Genomic DNA, 10,583 nt, shown 5'->3' with positions numbered 1-10,583 from the left:
TATTACACCACTCCTGCAGTAAAAAGGGGAGGATACAAGTCTGTGCATCCACTAGGAGCTGAGGCTCCAAGATTTATATCAATATAAGACAGAAGAAGGTATATTTCTGTGAGAGGGCAGAGCACCAGGAGCTGCTGTAATAGTTAAAAAGAAGTAAGTTATGTACTTCTACCAGTGCTAACTGCAAGAGGAAAGCCAATAAAAAAACTGAGCCCTGGCTCTGGACACAGAAGACACGCACCTGACACAGGAATTTCTGCCAGCAGCACAATTTGGTTTTCCTATGCAGTCAGGAAGTTCAAGCAGCTGGATTACAATTACCTTGAGCACGCACGCTCTAAGGCAGCAGCTACTGTGGGTTCTTTCAGGCACATCCAAGTAGGAAAAGTCAGAATTTGGGCCTCTGTAAAGCCAAATTGTAGATTTGCCATGACTTACTGTACATTTTCTGCTTTGAACATAAATGCTGAACCCCAGAGCAGCGGACATACTTTGAAAATTACTTACATAATAAAGTCAGTACACCCTAGTGAATCTGATGTAAGCCTGTGCAGTACAGGATCCATGGTTTTCCTTTTTTTCAGATTTGTGGTGGATTGTTTAGTTTTGTTTAGTTATTTTTTATATTCAAGAAATTATCCAGGCTAGTGGTTGCTACAGCTGCCAGCCCACTATGCCCTGGTAGATACAAATGCAGAACTCTTGAACTTTGTAGATTCAGCTGCATCAAAGGAATTATCGCTGTGCCAGGTTGTATAAGACACAATTTTACATATAATGTATTTAAAAAGTTATAGTTCTTTCATTCTTTCTTTTCTCAATTATTAATTTTATCTGGTTTTATCAAGGATTAGCAAAATATGCACCTGGAAATTATTGAATACTGTCTACTGTTTAGTTTTTAAAAGCTTCACTCTCAGGAGAATACCTTAGAATTCCTCCACAGCCTATAAAATCTACATAAAATCATAAATTTTCTTTGGCAATCTTTTATTTTAACTGAAGGAAAGTCAAATAAAGATAACTTTAAAAGAAAAAGAAAATGGTGGTCTGATGGGGTTTAATGGAGAAAGCAGACTATAAAGCTTGCTTTGGATCAGCTAAAATAGATTTCCTGACTGTTCGCAAACAGTTGTCTACTTGTGTTCCTTTTTGAGAAATTTTTGCCTTATTCCAGATTGCATATTGCATAATTCATAGGACTATTTTAAAAAATTGAGCTGATTTAGAAACTCTTGCCTTGAAAAAAACAGTCATGATTGGTTCCTTTCTTCCTTGGTTACTTACTGCTTTTTTTTTTTTTTTTTTTTTTTTTTTTAAACTCTTAGATGGCTAAGCTGCCAAGAGTATGCACATTACACATCCTGATTTTGGTTTTTAAAAGTGAAATTATACACAACTAATATTTTGGCAAATATTAGACTTTGAAGATTCTGCATGTGTCACCCCAGTCTAATCTGTGAGTTAATGGTACAAATGAAGATATGTGGGGCACATGGAGTAAAATCCTTTTTCTAAGAACATTTCATGTGCAAAAGCACTTGTGGCCTGGAAACCAAGCCACGTCTTTTACTTCAACTTATGCTAGATTTTTAGTACATAAGCACATTAGCATTTATACTAGATTTTGACTTGTATTCCTTCCTGTCTTGCAGTTTTCTTCTTCAAGGCGTGCTTTGGGCATCAGTTACATCTCAGGGTAAGAATACTCATTTAAGCATTGCTTTCATAATTATGCTCTGCAGTGAAGCTATTAAAAAAAAGGAAAAAAAAAACAACACTCATGGTAAACTACTTGAGGTAAACAGATGAGTGTTAAAAACATTGCGTGTCCATCTTAGGTGACCCTAAGCTATTAATTAGATTAGGAAGATGACTTTATAACAGCATCTAACATAGTTTTCTTGTTAGAACAGCTCTTTAAGCACAGTACGTAACTAGAAGTTTCAGTAAAAACTTGGTCACCAGAAAGAAATATTTACATTTGTTTATATTGGTACAAAGCTAAATACACAAACAGATAAGTTTGACATCTTCCCTTGTTATTACACCACCACAGAAAATAGACTTCACGGTATCAGAACTAACAGAAAAAACAAAACAAACCAACCAAAGAAAAACTTCTTGTTTTGTTTGTTTGTTTGTTTGTTTGTTTGTTTGTTTAATTATTTCTTAGGTGCAAGAGAGTCAGCAGAAGGAAACAGGGTTTCTGGTAGAAGATGATGTAGCTGTGCTGACCTGTTGCTGGCAAAGACCCAAGGAGCACAGAGGTGTGGGCCGCAGTAAGTGTTTTCTGCTTTTTCAATTGGCTTAAAACTAGGGTTATCCAGGGGAGATACTGCACCGGAATTGTTCATTTTCACTCATCATTAGCAAAGTTAAGCCTTTTGCCCGGAGAAGGTCGGACCAACTGGGTGGCTAACTTTCTAGGAAACCTGGAAAAGGCTTGGAGACAAGCTGTTCCAAACAACTCAACTAAAAATCTCCCCCCACTTCTTGGAGAGAAGGTAAATATTTCAATGGTGAAAGATTTTTAAGCTTGAAAGCTTTGAATTCTAATTTTGTAATAATATGGAAGTAGCTCAAACTTTGTGTTCATGTATAAATGTTCTTATTTTGCTGCAATTATGTTCTCTCCATATAAATAGTTTTGTATAAAATGACAATGTGAGACTCCACAGTTCAATCTCATGTGCAGAATTGTGTCAACAGGATTTGGCAAAACAGTTGGATGCATCCAGTTATATGATCGAGCTGTTGATCTATGCTTATTTTAGTCTGATAACTCTATGCTGATAAAAGTGAGACAGCTCTGCAGGTAGGAGAGGCAATTATTGCACTGAATCCGTAGAGCCATACCGCTGTGGCATTAAGTAAGAATCACATCCCATAGGAACAGTGCTTGAAATACTAACTTGATAGCTCATCCTTCATCCTGAATGTACTGGAGCATATTTTGTAGGCAGTCTAAAGAATTGTTCTGTAAGGTTTTATGGGTCTGCAGGATTTTTCTGCTTAAAATAGCCTGCAGGACCAAGGCCATATACATAAAAAATTGTGTTAATGTCAGGTCTTTTGGGCATCAGGCACTCAGTATTAAGAAATGCCAAAGTTAAGGGGGGGTGGGGGGGGGCAGGGAGGGGAACAAGATTTTACAGCTACATTTGTATATAAAAGGATGTTGTGTACAGTTACATAAGAACATAGTACCAGTGGAATCTTAAGGGCAAGCATCTGGTGAAAGAGTTATCACTTTCCTTTGCGTATTCCCATGGCTCACCTGTTTCTATGTCTCTAAGCATAGCAGCATTCAGTAAACCAGTTTGTATGCCCAATAAAAAAATATTTATTTTTCTAACTTGGTAAATTTGTTCTGTGCAATGAGAATCTAGACCTATATGGAACAGGGAATTGAGCCTAGGCTTATCGTATTCCAGGTAGTGCCTTAAGTACCAGGCTGTATACATTCCTTGTTAGCTGTCTCTTTGAGGAGACTCCAGACAGCTTTGACACGTCTGGGTATGAGGAATATCCCCAGTAAGACAGGCAGAGGAACACCTCACTTGTGAATCTTACCCGACCCTGCACAGATACAGCCTGAGAGGGTTCAGGGTAGCCTGAACTGTGGGGCACCAGCGATAGATGATCAGGTCCTTGGTGGTTAGATGGCACCTTGGAAGGGCACTGGTCTTCCTGAAGGTCTGCGATGCCAGTGTGGTAGAATCAGATCCCTTGAGACAGAAGTAGGTGCCTAGCATCTGCTGATGACCTGAGCCTTGACATCTATTTAATAATGTTTGTGTCAGGGAAAATTGTAGTGCAGTCTGATACAGATTAAGTGGTAAAATTTATTGAAGGCTCCTGACAGACATGTTAGGGTGTATCCAACATGTGCTTCAGTTCTATTGGAAAATGTCAGTGTTTCTTGTCAAGAAATGCATCTATTGGGTTCCCTCCCTCTTTTGAAGTTTTTAATTCTTCATTTTACTGAAATCTGGTTTTCCACTGATGTTGCCTGGTAAGCACATAATTCCCAAAAGGTGAACTGCAAGGGTGAATGAATGCTGAAAGACTGAGCCTATATAAATGTGAACTCTTCAGGAAGTGGCTGACACAGGAAAATTCAAACCTAGTTCTTGACCTGAATTGAGACCTCTTTCTGTTGCAGCCAATGGGGACTGCTCCCATGTTCTCCATTGCTAAATTTGAGAAGAATCACCAGCATGAGTCAAAGTAAGGTTTCAAGGATCTTTAGTTAAGATATCACAATATGTCAGGTTCCTAGAGTTCCACTAGAATTTATGACATGAGATTTGTTATGTTGGGTCATGAACTCTTTTGATTAGGCAGTCTGTATTTCACCAGAAGGACAGTACAGAGAAATCCATACATCTTGGTGTGGGTTCCTGGTGCAAGTGCTTTGAGGGGCTTCCTCAGGTGAAAGATGCTGCCAGGAGTAGGCTTTGCATTTCTGACCAGTTTTGAAACTGAGTTGTTTTTTGACAGTCGTCAGAACAGTAGTGCTGCTTCTGCTGTGCTTTTCTAATACTTTGTCCATGACTGAAATTGTAGAGCTATCCTCTCATCCCCTTATCCATTCCTAGTGTGCCTGCTGGCATACAATTCTCTTTTAGAAATGGTTTTGATCTGCCGATAATGTGCTAGGTCTGTCAGTACTGTTTAGTCAGGACTTGAAACTCTGTAGTCTCAAATAGTTAAGTCCTTCCTTTTTTATCTGTATATGCTCCTCAATACTTCTTCACTGGTGTGTGTTATAATAAATTGAGTCCTCACTCTGACTGTGTGCGAACTGAATCAGTCACTGGAGAATATGCACTAAGATCAGTTTTTAGACAGAAACATCAAGAAGTTGTAAGCTCTGCACAGTAGAAGAAAGCTGAAGACATCTTTTACAGTCAGAAAGCTTGGTAGTGGAGTTCGAGGAAATCCCCAAAGAGAATGTAATGGGAAGGATGACTGGAAACAGAATAATGAAAGCAGCTGATGGGAGAAGGTGGAAGTGCCCTGAATTAAAAGAGTTAGTACAAAAAGTATTTTTTTAAAAAGTGCAGACTGCAAGTAATAAGGTGATTTTGTTGTCAGTTTGCCATGTAATTCTGGGCTTGTGTTATTCACATGATGAATCTGCTCCATTCAACCTGATAAAGTTGAAAATTTGGGGGATTTTTAATTTAATTTCCCAGAAAATTAAATTGGAGATTTCCCAACAGTTCTTAAATTGTTTTCAAAATGGAAAATTACTTAGATTTTGTTTCAAAAAGGAGTATAGGAAAAAGAGACCCTTTTAAAATGTCTCTGCTAGAAGCACTTCTTAAAGCTGTAAAGAGATGGATAGCCCCTGGAAAAGAGAAAGAGAAAGAAAAAGGGCAAGTTTGAAAGGTGGAAGATTCCTCTTCTCCACCTCTCAAGTGGGTGGAGTCACTGTAATAGAAAGCCTGGTTTTGGAGAGGAGAATGAGATGTGGAAGATCAGGACAGGCAAATCACCCTCTTGTGAAAGAAATCTCAGCAGTGAAGGGAGAGCAACTGACATCATCATTGCACTTTGAAAATGCCAACAAGCTTGGAGTCTATTGTGTAAAAACTTACAGGATTATGGTAAAGATGTGTTGTGCCTCATCTGACATCTCACCAAAGACTAAAAATGTCTTTAATCCCTGAAAAATGATTGGCAATATCAGCTCATTGTCTTCATTTCGCCCTGGGAAGTGTATTAACCTACTGAAGTAGCAACTGAAAGGGATGGGAAAGGGAGGGATAACATTTTTTTTAATACACTCCTGAGGCAAATTTCAGTGAATGAGAGATGATATTCAGCCTCATGCTTGCTTTGCAAAAAAAAAGAAAAAAAAAATCACTTGCTAAGTGCAGGGAAGTCTCGCTGTGGAATGAGGGAGTGGAAAGGACTTCAGCAGTATTTCAGGTCCCATGTAACATTGTAAAGTAAAGCACAAAATCTTAGTGATAATGAGAGCTGGCAAAATCCCTCCTTTGGATCACAAACCATATTCCGTGTTACTAAATATACTTGCATAGAGCTAGGTAAGTCATCAGCCTATCTTGCCAAAACCCACGTTATTAAGTAGCAAATGCAGTGCTAAAACTGAAAGAATGAGTAATTAAGGTTATGTAAGGATGAGAAATGCAGGCTTCACGTGTGCAGCAGCTGCTAATTGCGGCAGTCCAGTAGGACAGTGGTCTGAGGTATGGCTGTGTAGCCATTTCTGCATTCGGTTACTCTTTGGCGAGGATGTTTTGGATGGATTTGAGTGTGCTATATCGTATCTTTGGATTTGCTGCCTGACAAGTTCTAAAGAGAATATGGTCGCTATAGAAGAACTAATATTTTTTACATATCTTCATAAGATATGATCTTTTATCAGCATAGAGAACCCTGGTAGTGCTCAAGATTCTGAGCATGAGCAAGGAAAATTGATTTACCAGACATTTTGAAAACAGGAGAAAATGATGGTGATGGTACATATTGCTGCAGGATGCTACAGCATAAGTTCTCGTGGATCCTTCGAAAACCAAAACCCAGAGCCTTTCTTTGATATCTCTAGTATTAAAAGATTTAAAGTAAGATTAAAACTGGTGGGCTGCAGTACTACTGCATAGTTAGCTCTGAGCATAAGCTACAAATGTCCTCAGGCCAGTACACAAAACCAGAGTTTTTAATCTTACGCCTTTAGGCTTTGTATCAGAACAAGGGCTGGCAAAGTCAGTTTTTCCAAGTCTGACTCAACGTCTTCATTTGGAAAGTCTGCCTCATTCGTATTCTGAGTAAAGCACCGTTACATCATACTATCCCAATGTCTATTTTTGTCAGTTCGGTAATATAATGCACCAGCATCAATATGTGTAGCTGAGGCTGCGGATCTGCGAGGCAGAGGCCTCTGAGGCAGGCTTTTTTCTGCATCTTGCTGCGTATGCCAGACCATTTCCTACAACCTGCACAATTACATTTTTCTGGAAAGAAAGAAGAAAACTGCTAAATCTGCATTTAAATTCACATTTCTATAAGATATAGATACCAAAGGTCTTTATTAGCTGTAGCCACTTCTTGCTCAACTTTTAAATCTAAGCTCTGTGATCTCTCAAGTCAGTTTGCTCATGCCCCCCCCTTCCCTCCCTGGAGCCTGGCTGCCTGTCCAGTCTCGCTCGGGACAGGTTTTTCTGTTGGAGCTGCAACTTCAACCACTTCTGCTGCGACTGGATGTAGCAGGGAGTGGGTTTTTCTCGAATCCTGATGCTTTCCTTTCTGTAGAGTGCACTTTGCATCTGGAGTGGATCAGAAAAGCTGTAGTACTTGGCTGCTGGATGCATAGCCAAAAGAAAAGGAATTTTCTGGTAATAGTGCCTGAAATCTGTTAATTGAAGAGAATAATGAAGAATCCAGGAAAGTAATCGATTGTTAAAGCTTGTTAATGTGTAGAAAACAACAAAAGATGTAAACAGTAGCACCAAAGGAAAAGACTTATGAGCATAGTTCATTTTAGAAGCTTTAATACCTTTAGCCTCTCACAGAAATAAGAATAAATTTGTGTAGAGTACAAAAACTGTGCTAGACTTCTGCACTTACACTTAGCAATTCAATCGTACCCAAAGTTTGCTTAATATGGTTCAGTCATGGTGACCTAATATGTAGTATTTCTAAGTCATGAAGCATGTTGCAGATCTGTAGAGGAACACTTGTGGCAAAAAGAAATATGTAGGTAACACAGGTCTAGAAAAGTATTTTATTCTACTCTTAATGGGTGATCATCAGATGAAAGGCTTTTTAATAGAAATGTTAGCGATTGTGCTACTTTTACCTATTTAAAAAAAATAATAACAGAATAACCTGTTGCTATGCAACATCATGCAAGTTAAAAGCTGGCAAAAATAATTACTACAGGAGATGTGAGTAAGCATGCTGTGCATGAAGCCTGTCCTGAGCCGCTTTAGCTGATTCTCATAAAACACAAATTTAACTGTGGATTTGATTATTTAATGCACATTTGGGCAACACTTAATAATTTGTGCTGCAAATTCCTTTTTCTAATGATTTTTGTGTCACGTTATGTAGTTGTCTCTGTATTTTGATATCCCCCATGCTTTAGGATGTCCTGGATGGACCAAAGTAATTCTGACAAATCAGATTGTTCAATTGTTAAGTTCTCCTTGTGATCCCTGCTTCTCCGTTGTGGCTTACACTATCACAGTACTTATATTTTAAGCTCTCACATCTGTTTAGAGGGAAATGAGAGAAAATATTGCTGTCTTAAATTATATAGCCCAGAGGTAAGGAAAATAAGCATGGGGATAAAGCAGGATCTAAAGTGCACAACCACAACTGCTAATTGTTTCTATGTAAATGGCAGAAGGTGGGCATGTGCTAATAGAGAGATCACAAGGTAAACATGAGGACAGCTGCTTAATTGTTGCTAAATGTGTTGAAGATTTTAAGTTACATTTTAAGGTACAGAAACGTTTGAAAATGTTCAACAGCAACAGCTTTTTTTTTTTTTTCTCCTTTTTTTTTTTCCAGGTAAGAGGAGAAAGGAGGATAGCATCCAAGTAAAATAGTCCCACCATATGTGTAAAAGAAAGAGGGAAAAGGAGATTTTTATAGTTTCCCATTTTAAAACAGTTTTACAGATTAGACTACCAGGTCCCTGACTGTGTAAGTGTTTGGCACAAAACACAGCTAACCAAATAACTATCAGATCGTACTTTCAGTGTGTGCTATTAAATGTGGATAAGTATGCTTGAGGGCAGCTCAAAACTGATTTTCACTGATATTAATAAGAGCTTACAGAATATAGTAATACAAACAACACTAGAAAAAGGGACATTTTCCTGGGATAAGAAGGTTTGTAAAGAGTCAGTGCTGGAAAAAAGGCGCTTTCCTCTTCTCCCCTTGCTCCTGTGTTTGCCTGGATGGTTTTGCCAAAACAATTAGGATGGTAACATGAAATTACAGGTAACTCTTTACTAGCCCAGCAAAAAGTTTATCTTACAAGTTTTGCAGTCAACTAAAGAGAAAGCAGTAGAGGATTCCATGTCGGGCCAGCAGTAGCTGGTGTATTAGTGCAAGGTTGTGCTGGTAACACAAGCTAGAGCAACTGAGTGGCCAATAGCCGATATTGATCCTACCAAAGCTCAAATGAGTTCACAATTAGAGCTGCTCTTCCATTACCACTAGTGCCAGCCGGACAGGTGGTCTTTTCACATTGTTAAATCACTGAATTCAGAAAGAGAAAGTAGGACTACTTCTGTGTGCCCTATAAGTACAGTATTTCTATCACAGGATGTGCTAGAGGTGCAAAAGTCTTGTTAGTAAACGGGATTAAGGAAAAAGCTGTGGTTATGCAACTCTGTAGATGACATTGTCAGAGTCAGTGACAACCAGGAAGGATGAAAGGGCACCTGGCTTGGAGAGCAAGAAGAGCAAAAGTACTTCACCAAGTAGTCTAGCCAACTAGCTTTCCTACCAACAGACTGTTGTTTCTGCACAATTTAAGAATCTTAGTGCAGCTTGGGTACAAAGTATTGAAAAATTCACAGGTCAAGACCTTTATCAAGGCAAATATGCAGAAGCTGCTGTTTTGCAAGCTGTCATTGATCTGACAAAAGCATTGGATGTGGTAAGTTGCTATTGTCTTTGCAGGCTCACAGAAAGTCCTTATCTGTTTAAGAAAATTTCAGTAGGTTTTGGAACTGCTTCGTATGAGTACAAAATGAAGTTCAACAGAATGATACTTTCCATAGGACAACTCAAAGAGTTCATCTTATAACTAGTCTTGTTTATGCTGTTCAGGAAAGTAGTATGTGATCACTGTGACCTTAAAATGAGCGTTGGGATTTTTGAAATTCAGGAGTGTCACTTATTCTCTCCAGAGAGTCTAGTGGGTCTAAAAAGGCTACATGGACCAGATAAGAATTCGTGATTATAGCTATACATGGGTTATCCACTCCAATTGCTGATTTACAATTGCTGGGATAGAATTTATTCTTCTACAGACAGCTTTTGATTTCACTGTCAGATGAAAAATTAGGGCTGCTCTTCAACAAAAAAAGAGTGTTTGTTGGCCCTCTGAACAGAACTCCTTACTTGAGAGCTTCTTATTTTTGGAATGATGCTGAGTGATAGTGAACGCCTACTGAGAAACAGACTCAAAAAAAAAGTATTAGTATTTTATTTTATTTCAAGCATTAAACTGTTCTTATCTCAACCCATCAGTTTTTGTACCTTTTTCCTCCGATTCTCTCCCCCATCCCACTGGCAGTGGAGGGAGTGAGCAAGCAGCTGTGTGGTGGTTATGCCAGATGGGGTTAAACCATTACACCGTGATTCACCTGTGTCTCATAATGCTGCCATCCTCGGCTTTGAGGAATTTACTCTAGTGGCATCAAGAATGATGCTAGTGTAATATTGTCTTTAATTTTAAACGTACATCTTACTGTAAATAAGCTTCTGACTACTTGAGTCAGAGGTGAACCTATCAAAACCACATTTGCTTACAGTCTAAACAGGATTAAAATTTTGTGTGCCCACGTGCACCCACAGCAATTTCAGAG

This window comes from Pterocles gutturalis, unplaced genomic scaffold, assembly GCF_000699245.1.
Source record: "Pterocles gutturalis isolate BGI_N339 unplaced genomic scaffold, ASM69924v1 scaffold13841, whole genome shotgun sequence".
NCBI classification, from domain to species: domain Eukaryota; kingdom Metazoa; phylum Chordata; class Aves; order Pterocliformes; family Pteroclidae; genus Pterocles; species Pterocles gutturalis.
Note: the sequence above shows the minus strand (reverse complement) of the source record.